We start from the raw sequence: 16675 nt of genomic DNA, 5'->3' as shown, positions 1-16675 counted from the left end.
GAAAGATCCATGATCTTGAGACTCCTGAGTAACCTGATTTGTAGCAGGGGATTTTCTAAACTTGGAGCGAAAGCCAGGGGATACCCGTGCAACTTATAACACTTATCAATAGTGTGGCCAGCAACACCACAGTAAGAGCAAATAGGTCTTTTCTTTGCGAATATTAGGTTTACCAGAAGCAATCACAGAAACATTAGCTTGGGTAAGCATAGCAGCAGGCTCAAACATAGGAGTCGAAACAGATAACTGTTGCATTTCTTCTTGTAAAACAAGAGAAAAGACCTTGTTAATGGATGGCAAGGGTTCCATTACCAGAATTTGACCACGAACATTAGAAAAATTAACAGAATCTGAGGGTTCCTATCATACAAGTATAATAAGAACTTACAGAAATCTGACCTTGTGTGAGAGATGAAAATTCTTTCTCCAATTGATAGATGTGAGGGCCATTACCTTGATCAAAACGTTCCTGAAGATCTAACCAAACCTCAGAGGCAGACGAGGCGTAAATGACGCTAGTTGCAATCTCCTTTGAAATCGAATTCAAAATCCATGATAGCAAGGTATTGTTGCATCGCTCCCAAGCTCCAAACATCGGATCAGTAGGTGGAGGTTGTGAAATCGAATCAGTGACAAACCCTAATTTATTCTTGGCACGCAAAGTCATAAGCATCGAACGGGACCATGTAGGATAATTGTCACTGATTCGATTTCACATCAAAAAGTTAATTACAATATATTGCCTTTTATATATACAGTAAATGGACACGTGTATAATGGCACAAATCAAAGAGTAAAATAAAATAACTATTCTTTAATACATTTAGTCATTAAAATTTGGAGTTTCAATGGGTTATTGTGTTGATAATTGATTACTCTTTAAGTTGTTTCAGCTTTTTTTATACATTCAATTAATTATATCCACTTGTTTAACCCGTAAGGATAAACGTCTGGATTTCTTTATTTTGAAAATAAAATGCCTCTACGTTACATTCCTGGCCCAACCAGTTTAATTTTAAGATTACCGTTGGGTGGCTGCCTTGTCATTTTTATTGCTCAAGCTCATTGCCGTTTAGCTTGTCAATAACGTTCACTTTTCATTAAATTGTCTATTCAGTCAATTGCGGTTTATATATATTGCTCACAGAATTATCATATGTTTTTGGTGGTGCCTCTTTTCCGTATCATATAGAGAAGTTTTGTGGAAAAAAAGAAAAAAAAAAGTCCTGTTAGCATCTCGAGCTTTTCTAGAATTTCACCTCAAATTCCTCTTTCACGAAGAGTGGAAGTGGGGCTTTTTTTATTTCGTACGAGACGAGTCATAAAATTAAAATAAAAAAAAAGTGTGTACGTAATTAATACTATGAGAGTTTTCTAGACAAGAGAGATGTGTTTTTGATAATGGAATTGTGGGCTCAACAACTTCCGAAGAGTTAGTTCGAACTATAAGACTATGAGTTGGATTGTTGTATTATAGAAGAAATATGTCAAAAAGAGGTCGCAATACAAGAAAAAAACTACCTTTTGCGGCTAAAATATTTTTGGCGTTGTTTACATTTGATGCAAAAAGGAATTATGGTCAATTTGTTTACGGCAACAATTGGGCCGCCGTAGATATGTAAGTTTGACAGAAAAATTCTTTACTTGCAGTCCATTATTGGCACTAGGTGGAACCTCGCAATCCATTTTTTTTTTATAAAGAAACTGATCTCATTAATCAACTTCAAATGCAGACAAGCAAACCAGTATTACAAAGGAAAAAAACAGGATCATTGACTCATTTCCTTAGAAACCACATGAAGAATACAAGAGGGGCAAATCTCGATATCATACATGTCTTCAACACACTCTAAAGCCGCTTGAGCAAGCCTGTGAGCTGCCATGTTAGCCTCCCGGTATACATGTGAGATTGACCAAACAACAGCTGAGGTTAGGAGCTCTTTGGCATCTGATATCAGACAACCACCTAAGCTCCAGTTAGGACTGTCTTGGTTCATTTGGTCCACTACCTGCTTTGAGTTCCCCTCCAAACAGAAGTGCCTTATTCCAATTTCCTTACAAAAAACACAAGCCAAAAGTAGCCCATATGCTTCAGCATAAAAAACACAGCCCCTCAAGGGTCTGTTAGCACGAAGGGCACCTATCACAAGACCTTGGTGATCTCTGATAATTACCTCAATGCCAATCCTTCCCATCCTCGTTTGCACAGCTGCATCCCAATTCACTTTTAGACTTCCTACTGCAGGCTTAGTCCATCTGTGAACCCTTGCCATATTCTCAGAGTTAGCACCAACATCTTTCTATAGAGCCTCATTATGAAGAGACAATTCTGTCCTGGCCTGTGCAATGATTTCCTGAGGGTGTTTAAAGGCTTTTCCATGTAAGACATCATTTCTTCTCGCCCATATCACCCTCATTGTAACAGCTACCTCATTTAACTCCTTTGATTCAAGCTTGCCAATCAATTCTGCCCAGATATTAAAAACAAATCACTATGAGAAGAAACCTTTTGCACTTTCATTGGACCTTGAGACAAAACATCTTGAGCACCACTACATCCCCATAAGGCATGCCAAGAAGTCTCATTATCTCTCTTGCATATTCAACAGATGCTATCCTTTACCACCTTTCTTCTTTTCAGGTTAGCCATAGTGGGCAAGACTTCACTGCATCCCTTTTTGGAGAGTAAGGCAATATTAAAACATCTTAGATCTCGAAATCCAAGCCCTCCCATATCCTTCCTGCCACTAAGTTTCTCCCAATTGACCCATTGAATTTTTGAAGAATCTTCATTGAATCCCCACCAAAACCTCCATAGAATCTGGTTCAATTTCCTTGTTATAGATGCTGGTAAAAGGAACATCCCCATTGCATAGGTGAGAACAGCTTGAAGCACAGCTTTGAGCAAAATTTCCTTTTCTGCTACAGAAAGAAATTTGGTCCTCCAATTAGTAACCCGAGACCAAGTTCTATCAATTAAAGTGGAAAGAAGCTATCTTCTTCCTACCCACCAAGGTAGGTAAACCTAGGTATTCCTCAAAATTGGATGTGGATTGGACACCTGCTAGATGCATGATCTGCTGTTGGGTCATCAGTGCAGTGTTCTTGCTAAAATAAATTGCAGACTTGTCCTTGTTTAAAACCTGTCCTGATCCTTTCTCATATAGCTCAAGGATATTAAGGACACACTTAATTTCCTCATACTTGGCTTGGCAGAACAAGAGGCTATCATCAGCAAAGAAGAGGTGGTTTACTTTAACTGGACCTCTGCCAATAGCCACAAGAGTTAAACTGCCACATGCCTCAGCATGTTTGAGGAGAGAAGAGAGGGCTTCAGCATATAGAATAAATAAGTAGGGTGACAAGGGGTCTCCTTGTCTTAGGCCTCTCGAAGGTACAAACTTTTTCTGAGGTTCTCCATTAACAAGTATTGAATAAGAAACAGAAGTGAGGCAAGCTTTTGTAATATGGATCCAATGTCCAGGGAAGTCCATTTTGATCATGATGGCTTCAATAAATTTCCACTCTACCCTGTCATAACCTTTACTCATGTCCAACTTTAGAGCCATGAATCCTTTCTTCCCTTTCATCCTTGAGTTCATAGAGTGGAGGACCTCATAGGCTACTAAGGTGTTATCAGATATGAGCCTTCCAGGCACAAAGGCACTCTGATTGGGGGTAATGATTTGAGGCAGTATGTGTTTCAGTCTATTTGCCATAGTTTTTGACACAACCTTGTATAATACATTACATAGACTTATGGGTCTGTAATCCACTACACTTTTGGGGCTTTGAACTTTGGGTATAAGAGTAATAAATGTGTCATTAACCTCACTGAGAGAGCCACCATGACTGAGGAAATCAAGAGCAAGGTTACAAACTTGATCCCCCACTACCTCCCAGCTTTTTTGATAGAATTGGGCAGGAAAACCATCAGGGCCTGGCTACCCCAAGGGTTTCATTTTAAAAACAGCTGCAGTGATTTCTTCCCTAGTGAAAGGATTTAAAAGCCAAGCCTTCATATCCATGTCTAATTTGGTGTCCATTGCTTGCAGACATTGGTCAATAGAAAAAGGTTGGGATGTAGTGAATAGAGAAGAGAAAAAACATGTGAATACCTCACCATTTTCGGACTGGTCAGTGACAACCCTGCCTTGAGAATCCTCTATGCTTTTGACTGCATTGATCTTCTTTCTCTGGCTTGCTTGCATGTGAAAATACTGAGTGTTTCTGTCCCCATGCTTCAGCCAGTGTTGCTTTGCCCTTTGCTTCCACTTTATATCATTAGTTGTAGTGGCAGATACCACCTTCATGTCATGAGACCCTTTTGGTGTAGTTCAAGCTGTGTCCTTAAGGATTTAGCCTAACAGTTTGTTATACCAGCATTTTGCCAAGCCTCACTCACCACCTTCAGACATTCTTCCTTTATTTCCCAGGCCATCTCATATCTAAAGCACCATCTTCTTTTCTTCCTCCCATTAGTGGTGTTGTGTAAACTAATTGACAAGGGGGAGTGATCAGATCTAATGGCAGGAAGAACATTACAGACAACATGGCAATATAACTCACTCCATTCTTTATTTCCAAAAGCTCTGTCAATTTTTTCTTTTATAAAGTCATTACCACTTCTGTTATTTGACCAAGTAAACCTTTGCCCATATGAATGTATATCATTGAGACCACAGTATTCCACAGCTTGTCTAAAGTCCTCAATCTATTTATATGGTCTACTGGCTCCACCAATCTTATCACTCTGCTGAAGAATCTCATTAAAATCCCCAGCACATAACCATGCTATGGAAGTGGTGGGTTTTAGCATCTTAAGTAACTGCCAACTACTACCTCTCTTCCCTGTGTCAGGATGTCCATAGAAGCCCGTGAATTGCCATGTTGGTCCATTTTCTTTCTCCTGGATCAGAGCACTAACGTGCCATTTAGTAAAATTAATGATGTTAACACACCAATCATCTTTCCAGAGGAGGGCAATACCCCCATTAAGTCCATACATTCCACTGTAAAGCACCCATCCATTTGCAAAAACCTCCTAACTGCCTCCATTTTATTTCTTCTGCATTTAGTTTCCACTAGGAAAACTAAATTGGGATACTTTTCCTTAGTTAGATTCCTAAGGACCTTAACTGTCCGAGGGTTCCCAAGCCCTCGGCAGTTCCACACTAGAATGCTCATTGGTCATGGCAGGGCTGGAAGCCGGCCTCTGCCTTAACCATGCGAATATCTGTGGTATTGTGGCTTCTCTTTGTCTCTTTGTCTCTTTGTCTCTTTGTCTCTTTGTCTGTGGGTTTTAGCATACATATTCCTTGCATTGTATTTTGAGCTGTCAACTAGTTTTGACTTACTTTTGCCTTTTGTATTAGTCTCACACTCCCGGGCCTTCCTTTTCCATTTCCTCAAAGTCCTCAGACCCTCAACCTTTGCCATTGGCATGATAATATCTTCACCAGGTAGTTTATCCAGGGCCATCCCTCTATCATCATGTTGAATAGAAAAACATACACCAATAGTGGGTGCAACCATGCTGCCATTATTGGAACTTTCCTTCGTACCCCTTTCAAGCCCTATACCCCTCGTAGGGTCATGAGGGCTATATGTCCCTGACATTAGGTTAGCTGCAAAATCCTCCCCCACGTGGAGACCCTGGATCTCCTGAGGGCCACCAGGTTCTAAGCAGCTAGCATCCTCCTGCCCAAATATAGCCTTTTTCTAGTCAGAGGATTGACTTACACCCTGGCTTCTAGCCATATTCCCGATGCATGAATCCTTAGCATCTCCTTCTCCTGCTTTACTTCTATAGGTGACAGATTGGTGCCTGCCTAAGACCCTCCTCCCTTCTTTTCTGCTGACACCTTCTCCATTTCCTCTACCACCACTTTTGAATGGACTTCTAATGTACGGTGCACCAACATATCTTGGACCATAGTACCCTCTCCCCCTTTCTGGCCCGTCTGTTGGTTGTTTCCTCCCTTTGATCCACCGTATCTATGGCTATCGAAGATGTTTGTGTTCCTGGGCTGTCCTCGAAGCCATGGACCATACTGAGATGGGGGCAATGTATCTCCTTGCGGAGCATTATGAGCTGTTGAGCAGCCTTTGCCTTTGTGATTAAGAATTCCACACTGAAAACAAAAGTTTTGCAGCCTCTCATATTTGAATGAGATCTAGTGTTGTTTGTCATCTAGCCTTAACCATTTCCCTTGTAGTAAAGGTTTGTTGAGGTCCACAGCCACCCTTACTCTAAGGCATCTTCCCCATGCATGTCCATCTGCTTCTGCTTCTACTCTAATGACCGGGCCTATAGCCTCTGCAAACTGCTCACCGAAACCTTCTGTCATGACTGATAGTGGAAGATTGTGTAGTTGTATCCAAAATGGCTCAAAACAGAACTTCAACCCATCTATGGATTCCTTCTCATCCACCTCCATCATGGTGAGGAGGTGTCTGTCAAAAAACCATGGACGTCCACTCAGCACCTTTTCTTTGTCTTCTATTTTCTGAAACTCGATCAAGAAGCACTGATCACCAAGTTCCTTAAAGGTCACCCACCCATCCAACCTCCATATTTGAGACATTGTGATTCTGAATCCTTCACTGTTCACTCCCTTCTCCGTCATAGCCTTCCCAACAATACAATACTTTCCCTTTTTTTTGTCACCGTTGAAACTCTTTTGCTGGACGTGGAAGCATGCACTTTCTTCTTTAGAAAGGTGCAATCTTTCCCAACGTGATGCCAGGTCCTCCTCCTCCATCGCTTCTATCTACTCAACGATACTATCCACAATCAAACCCAACTCTCCGAAGTGAGACTTAAACCTTTGTTGAAACAACAAAGGCACTGTAACCTCAATCTTTCTCCCAGAGAAAGGGAAGGCACTCCTGTATGCAGGTTTTCTGTTGGAGGTATGTTGTTCACAATCCATTTACTTGCAACGATATATTATATATATATATATATATATTTTTTTTTTTTTTGCGGCAAAAGATAAGGAATTAAATACTTCCCTCTTTTTTCTTTTCCCCCCAACTCGATACTCTATTATTTGTCTAACTTGTTCGTCTGTGTCACCCTTTCCATGCCGCACCGTCGCCGCCTTGCCTTGCTAGTGAGTCTCTCTCTCTCTCTAATGGTTTGACCCTCTCATCCTCTATCTCTATTTCTTTATTTGATCACAAAAACAATTTTGGCTAATCAGTCCTGCTTCTCTCACTCTATCTAAGATTTTTGCTGCCCCACCATCGCCCCGCCGCAACACTACAAGACATACCCCTTTTTGCGTCCAATATATTTGTGGCGCCATGTATGTTTGACGCAACAACAAGCAGTTGACCATTTTAGTGCGACGATCCTAAGAATGTCATGATAAGTGATCAATTGCGTCGAATGTGTTGTGGTCGCATTAAGTTTGGACCTATTAACGTTTTTACCGTATTGGGGGTGATATATCACAGTGATCTTGGGCCGACACAATAGCTACGCAACTGGGAAATATGCTTGCAGCGAATTTTATTGTCTTTAAAGGTAATTTTGTCAATTTTATCACTCTGTTTCTTCTCCCCTAACCCAATACTCTACAATTTCCCATTAGCCTATGTATACATCTCACAAACTGCCCTAAAGGCCCCTTCCCACCCCGCACCGTCACCTCCTCGCGGTAGCCACTTCATCTCTCTCTCTCTCTCTCTCACTCACTCACTCTCTCTCTCTCTCTCTTTGCTTTTGCATCACAAGCGTGTTGATCTGGTGGATTGGTTCGACTCTTTCACTCCAATCGACACCAAATTTTAAGGAAGGCCCACAATCATGCATACACCATCAAAAATTAGGTATGTGGTAAATGCAGACTCACTCCCGTGATTCTCCTCTATCCCTCTCTCTCTCTCTCCTCTCACTGACCTTCAACCGGCCTATCTCACCCCTGTCTATCAGGCTTTATACCCCTATCATATGGTTTCTTTTGAACTCTTGTGGTTTTTGTTTTGGTCAATGATGGGATAATTAAATGATGCCAACAATTTTGGATTATGAGATCCACCAGATTTTTTCTTTTCAATAAGCTTTGTTGTTTTTGTGCTTCTCCGTCAGTTAGTGGAAGGGTTAATATTTTGCATGTTTTTGAGTATCGATCGTGATAATCAAATTGGGTTAAAGACCGTATGGAATTTCATGGTTAATATATTTCAATGGTAGCTGTCAGACCATTTCAATTGGGATAGTCAAATACCTCATGAAATTTCTAGGACTCGCATCACTTTTCGATCTGTGTCATTTCACCAATATCTCTCATCTAAAATTGCATTTCTAGGTAACAGGTTTCACCACTGCCCCAATCTTGTCCACTAGAATATGCACTGGATGTTAGGTTTTATTTCCATGAACTATTATTTGGGCCACGATCGATCCCGATTTCATTATGATTTCTTATTCTAAAAAGCAATAATTGATTGCATGGTGTGTCTGTATGTGTGTGTGTGTGTGTATATATATATATAAGTAAAAGCAATATCTGTATACGATGAAAGTTAGATAATAATTACTTAGTATATAATCTTCCATTTTCTTCTATTATTGGTACTGTGCCTCAAGCACTAATGTATATATATTTTTGGACAGTGTGTCATTAATTTATTGAGAATATAAATTTTTTCTGATCCATCATTTTGCATTATCCTAGAAATTCTAAGAGGTACCCAAATCCTGAACTATTTTTATATATACATATACACACACAGACTGGGCCTGCCAGGGAACAAGGGAACAAGATTAGGAGGGAGTCAAGATATATTAATTATACATTTCATGAGTTGGTGACATGCTAACAAAAAACAATTGGGTCTTGGTTCTATTATACCCGAACTTCCACCCAATCTGCTTGCTGTTCTTAGAGCCCGATTTCGTGAAGCATCTCTATTTCTTTATAATAGCATCATCTGGATTTTCAAATGATCCCCACCTAATCATTGCCACCAAAAATTATTATTGTAAGATTAGATTGCTAATTAAGTTGATATTGTGACAAATGATCAATTAAGGAGCTAACTATCTAGCTGCTAATGTTGGCCTACTTTTATATATCGAAGATACTTACAAAACTTTTATGCATGGCCTTCACCACCATAAGTAAGAGTCAAACACTAGTATGTCCGCATCCGTCCAACGCCTAGCATGCTTCTCTATTGCCTTGACTCTAACAATCTAGAATTATGGCTTTAAAATTTAGTTGTATCTTAAGATCAGCCTTTTAGGTATATATTATTTCTTTAGACTATTGCTAATCCAATAATTCCTATCTCAATTCTAGGGTTGATAAGGCAGAACTACATGTTAGTAAATTTACCCAAATAATACTATATATATACTCACAATGGCCTTAAAGGTGTCAAAGAGCCATTGTGTTGCACGTATTTGAGTTTTGGTGAAATCCATGAATCGAGTAGGCAGACCATCGAAACCCACTGACCCGATTAAGAGAATCTCTCACAAACATAAGCCTCTTCCTCCTTAGCCTCTCCAGCATCATCTTGACGAAATGAATTCAAGTAATCTTTATTGTTCATTCACAGCTTGTGCCCTCAGTTGTGCCAGATTTCTGCCACACAAAAAACGCATACATGGATATAAAGGCATCATTTTAACTGGAAACTAGTTCACTTTACCAGCAAAATTCATTGTAACCCGTACCTATTTTCTTTACTAGAAAGGGGAGTTATCACAAGGAAACTGGATCAGCATGATTTCCCAATTACCTCGTGCCTTTTGACCATGATTTATAGGCCATGCTTTCATTGTTATGACAACATGCGGCGTACAGTTAACTAATATTGAGCCTTCTCAATATTTCCAACTTCTTGCCCCTTTTAGCAAAAATGGCCCTTTCATATTAATATGTGTATAAATTTTGTTGTGAGAATATTGTGAATATTCTGTTATATGGATTTAAAATATTGTGATTATTGTTTTTGAATTTTTATTGAATATGTTTAACAAGAAAATTATAAGTTTATGATCTTAATTTTAAGTAAAGATTAAAAACATTTAATATACAGATAATATGAAATTTAATATATAACATGGAGTAAGTATATATAATATATTCATACTAATTTAGTTAGAATATGATTATTATTCAAATTATAAGTATAATATAAATTATGCCCTAAAAAAATAAAAAATACAGGACTAACTAGCTAACTAGCTTGGTGATCACGTTGTAGTTGCGTACCTTCATTGGTTGCGTTTGTGGCTATCAAGTGGGCCGTATGTATCTTCAAACATCAAGATAGGTGTCCAAAATACACATCCTGATTGTCTATATATATATATATATACAATGTAGTATAGTTATAGATAAATAAAATTTAGTATATATATATTATATTACAAGTTAGTATATAATGCAGAATTTAATAAGTAACAATTTAGTATATATTATTGATTTATATATATGGTATAGTTTATATACTATATTATTATGTTCTCATCTAAAGTATTATGCTATCATACTATACAATATAGTATAGTTATAGATATATAAAATGTAGTATATATATTATACTATAAGTTAGTATATAATGCAGAACATACTATACAATATAGTATAGTTATAGATATATAAAATGTAATATATATACTATATTATAAGTTAGTATGTAATGCAGAATTTAATAAGTAATAATTTAGTATATATTATTGATTTATATATATGGTATAGTTTATATACTATATTATTATGTTCTCATTCAAAGTATTATGCTATCATACTATACAATGTAGTATAGTTATAGATATATAAAATGTAGTATATATATTATACTATAAGTTAGTATATAATGCAGAAAATTTAGTATATATTATTAATTTATATATATGGTATTGTTTAAATACTATATTATTATGTTCTCATCTAAAGTATTATGCTATCATACTATACAATGTATTATAGTTGTAGATATATAAAATGTAGTATATATATTATATTATAAGTTAGTATATAACGCAGAATTTAATAAGTAACAATTTAGTATATATTATTGGTTTATATATATGGTATAGTTTATATACTATATTATTATGTTCTCATCTAAAGTATTATGCTATCATACTATACAATGTAGTACAGTTATAGATATATAAAATGTAGTATATATACTATATTATAAGTTAGTTTATAATGCATAATTTAATAAGTAACAATTTAGTATATATTATTGGTTTATATTTATGGTATAGTTTATATACTATATTATTATGTTCTCATCTAAAGTATTATGCTATCATACTATACAATGTAGTATAGTTATAGATATATAAAATGTAGTATATATACTATATTAGAAGTTAGTTTATAATGCATAATTTATTAAGTAACAATTTAGTATATATTATTGGTTTATATATATGGTATAGTTTTTATACTATATTATTATGTTCTCATCTAAAGTATTATGCTATCATACTATACAATGTAGTATAGTTATAGTTATATAAAATGTAGTATATATACTATATTATAAGTTAGTTTATAATGCATAATTTAATAAGTAACAATTTAGTATATATTATTGGTTTATATATATGGTATAGTTTATATACTATATTATTATGTTCTCATCTAAAGTATTATGCTATAATACTATACAATGTAGTATAGTTATAGATATATAAAATGTAGTATATATACTATATTATAAGTTAGTATATAGTCCAGAATTTAATAAGTAACAATTTAGTATATATTATTGGTTTATATATATGGTATAGTTTATATACTATATTATTATGTTCTCATCTAAAGTATTATGCTATCATACTATACAATGTAGTATAGTTATAGATATATAAAATGTAGTATATATACTATATTATAAGTTAGTTTATAATGCATAATTTAATAAGTAACAATTTAGTATATATTATTGGTTTATATTTATGGTATAGTTTATATACTATATTATTATGTTCTCATCTAAAGTATTATGCTATCATACTATACAATGTAGTATAGTTATAGATATATAAAATGTAGTATATATACTATATTATAAGTTAGTATATAATGCAGAATTTAATAAGTAACAATTTAGTATATATTATTGGTTTATATATATGGTATAGTTTATATACTATATTATTATGTTCTCATTCAAAGTATTATGCTATCATACTATACAATGTAGTATAGTTATAGATATATAAAATGTAGTATATATATTATACTATAAGTTAGTATATAATGCAGAAAATTTAGTATATATTATTAATTTATATATATGGTATTGTTTAAATACTATATTATTATGTTCTCATCTAAAGTATTATGCTATCATACTATACAATGTATTATAGTTGTAGATATATAAAATGTAGTATATATATTATATTATAAGTTAGTATATAACGCAGAATTTAATAAGTAACAATTTAGTATATATTATTGGTTTATATATATGGTATAGTTTATATACTATATTATTATGTTCTCATCTAAAGTATTATGCTATCATACTATACAATGTAGTACAGTTATAGATATATAAAATGTAGTATATATACTATATTATAAGTTAGTTTATAATGCATAATTTAATAAGTAACAATTTAGTATATATTATTGGTTTATATTTATGGTATAGTTTATATACTATATTATTATGTTCTCATCTAAAGTATTATGCTATCATACTATACAATGTAGTATAGTTATAGATATATAAAATGTAGTATATATACTATATTATAAGTTAGTTTATAATGCATAATTTAATAAGTAACAATTTAGTATATATTATTGATTTATATATATGGTATAGTTTATATACTATATTATTATGTTCTCATCTAAAGTATTATGCTATCATACTATACAATGTAGTATAGTTATAGATATATAAAATGTAGTATATATACTATATTATAAGTTAGTATATAGTCCAGAATTTAATAAGTAACAATTTAGTATATATTATTGATTTATATATATGGTATAGTTTATATACTATATTATTATGTTCTCATTCAAAGTATTATGTTATCATAGTATACAATGTAGTATAGTTATTGTAACGCCCCGACCCCGAGGGTCCGGAGAGTTAACTCATAACATCTGATAAACAACTCTAACAAGGCTAGAGTACTTCCAAATTCAAGAATATATCCATTTTACCAAACCTCAAATCGAACGTAAATACTTCAATTAAATAAATAAAATAAACTCATTTATTCAATATTCAGTTCAACAACTCAAATAAAATCAACTCTTCTTGATGTCTCAAATAACAACTAGAAATAATAAAACATTAACATAGTCTCCATAAACCGTCTAAATCCATTGAAGCAAACTTAAGAAAGATAAATAACCTCTAGCACCAACACTAATATCATGAGAAACCCAACAATAAATCAATGCTAATCTTCTCCATAGACTTTAATACTGATCCTCAGCCGAACCATCAATGTCATCTGAAATATTATGGAGATAAGGGGGGTGAGTTATCAACAACTCAGTAAGCAGAGAACATATACCAGTGTATAAACATGAGCATTTACAGAAATCAGAATGCAGAACAAAACATTTTCATTTTCAGAGTGCGGAAGCAGAACATGTTATTAAAATATCAGAGCGAAGATTTAGAAGTAATTTCATTCAAAATATTCTTTGGCATAACATAACAGATCATCATCATCATCAGAACATCATATCAGAACAGAGGCCATGTATAATCCCCGTGGTAGGGTTGTGCATCTGCGGATAGCCAAGCAGAACATAAAACACTTTGTCACCAAGGTGTGCACTCAAAACAGAGACCACTACTATAACCCGTGGTAGGGCCGTATCCACTATTATTACCCGTGGTTGGGCCGTATCCACTATTATAACCCGTGGTTGGGCCGTATCCACTATTATAACCCGTGGTTGGGCCGTATGCCACTATTATCACCCGTGGTAGGGCCGTAACTGAACAGAACAGAAACAGAATCAAATTCAGAATCAGAGAGTCATGCCAAAGGTTTTCAGAAATCACGTCTTTTCCAAATAGTGTACTGAACAAAATTTTTCGAAACAGAACAAAATCATATCACAACATAATTTATGCACAAATTTCATATTCGCTCTCATTTTCAAAGTTCAGCAATAAAATATAAAAAATAAGCTCATGTTTACACCAGTTATGATAGAAAATACGTTCTTCTTAAACAGAATCTCATGAGTAATGCAGAATAAATATCTGAAGTTGTTTTCAAATTTCCTTTCATAGTAGAACATGCACATTTTCCAAAAAGGACCTCAGTTCATTTTATTTAATGCAAATTCTAGCATAGGAACCCCGCTTACCTGAACTTCTTAGCTTTTTCGAAAATTCCTCAAAACGTCGGACAATAATTAATCGTCACCTATAAAATAATCAAGCAATTCCCGTAAATTCTCAATCAATCACGTATTTCGTATTTGAACCTAAGAACCTATTTAAATCCCCAAAACCTAGAATCCTAAAAATTCCTATAATACCACCATTATCTAAAAAAGAAAAAACACCAATATTGTTTACTCTTAAAATAAACATTTACTTAATAACATGCTAAAATACTTAAACGATTTAAGGTAAGTACAAGTGACAATTTCGTTAATTAATAATAAACAAAAAGCTTTAATCGTAATTTAAAAGTTTAAAATAAAATTTCACAATTACTAAAATAATTTACTACCAAAGTACAATTTGAAAAATCATATTTATTGTATGCAAACTTTTCTTGTACCACCCGTATAAACCACATAAAAACAGACCAAACATAACAACTTTGAACACATTCTAAAACTAAGGGTAAAACCGTAATTCATTTTCAAATACCATGCAAAAATGTAAGTTACGGAAACTGCAAATGTGAAATCACGTAGACTCGGTGCAAACACCGTAAGGACAGGGGCGCGAGGCACTCACCGCCAAGGGAGGAGCTGCGCGCGACGCGGCGAAGAAGGTCACGGTGGTGAGGCACTCTGAGAGAGAGAGAGAGAGAGAGAGAGAGAGAGAGAGAGAGAGAGAGAAACACGGTGAGAGAGGGACAAAATTCATGCAATAGAGATGGTACACGGCGTGTGCATGGAGGTGTTACCGAGAGAGAGGGTGGTGGTTTGAGTCGGCAGCAGCGTAGTAAGGTGGTGCAAGGCGTAGCTAGCAAGACCAGGTTATGGCTGTTTCCGTCGAGGACAGTGGCTGAACGCGTGCCTGGGAAGGAGGGTCTGGCAAGGAAGTACTCTGTTTCTTGATGCCAAAAACAGAGCAGTCCTGGCTTCTTTCGGGGTTCAGATGCGCGACGTGAGGCTGCCGGTGGAGACTTGCTGTGGTTGGTCCTACCTCAGGCTAGTGTTTTCCGTCGTGTGAGGGGCCAGTCGTGCGGTTGCAGCGTGGAAAGGCTTGGCAGAGAGAGTTGTTCACGGTGGTCTGGCTTACGGTTTCGCGTGGGAAGGCAGCGGCGCGAGCTTTCTTCGTAAGCATATAAATAGATGATTGAACATGAAAAGAAAACCCTAGACGAAAACCAAACGGATACGGAACGCGCATGAGGGACGTGTGTGTGCAAGCATGCCGTGAACGAAAGCGTGCGTGTATGCATGCTGTGCGACGGAAAAAAAATAAGCCGTGCGAAAAAATTACAATAGACGGAAAGAGAGAGAATTAAAAAAAATGAAACATGCGGGAAAAAATAAAATAAACGGCCAAGAACTCCAAATTAAAAGAAAACAAAAACGCTACTCAAAATCGTAAATTAAGAACTTAAATAAACAATCAAGTTATAAAAAAAAAATAATAAGTAAAAAAAATCTAAAGTCCAACTATACCAATATTGAGTCCGGGTGTTACAGTTATAGATATATAAAATGTAGTATATATATTATATTATAAGTTAGTATATAATGCATAATTTAATAAGTAACAATTTAGTATATATTATTGATTTATATATGTGGTATAGTTTATATATTATATTATTATGTTCTCATCTAAAGTATTATGCTATTATACTATACAATATAGTATAGTTATAGATATATAAAATGTAGTATATATATTATATTATAAGTTAGTATATAATGCAGAATTTAATAAGTAACAATTTAGTATATGTTATTGATTTATATATATGGTATAGTTTATAACTTCATCCAATGAAGGGATACGACGACGACAAGGACTTTTTTACCCCTGTTTTCTGCTCTACTAGGGTTCGTGTGTTTTGAAGGGCTTGTGACGCTGCTGCGTTGTGGCTGCATGGCAGCCATTGATGGCCATGGTTCAGTTCGTCAGTCCTTTGCCGAAATGGCTGCTGCGACCCCACAGCCCCTGCCTGAGATTCATGTTATTCATCGTGTACCAAAAGTCATGGATGGAGAAATCTTTTTCCAGTTTTCGAAAGAAGAAATAAATCGTTCGGCTGAACCATTCCGCTTCTCCATAGTTCTTAAGTTCCTTCGACAAAGACCGTCCCTGGATGCCATCCGTGCTTTTGTTCTCAACCGGTGGGGTCTGTCCTCTACTCCGGTGGTCTCTTCCATGAAATTTCCCCGCAATGTCTTTGTTAGGATGAACACGGAGGCTGACTTCGTGAAAGCCCTGTCCCGTGAGTCTTACGAAGTGAATGGCGTGGCATATCGTAAGTTCCATTGGT

Source organism: Juglans regia, chromosome 1 (genome assembly GCF_001411555.2).
Source record: "Juglans regia cultivar Chandler chromosome 1, Walnut 2.0, whole genome shotgun sequence".
In the NCBI taxonomy this organism is placed as follows: Eukaryota; Viridiplantae; Streptophyta; class Magnoliopsida; order Fagales; family Juglandaceae; genus Juglans; species Juglans regia.
Note: the sequence above shows the minus strand (reverse complement) of the source record.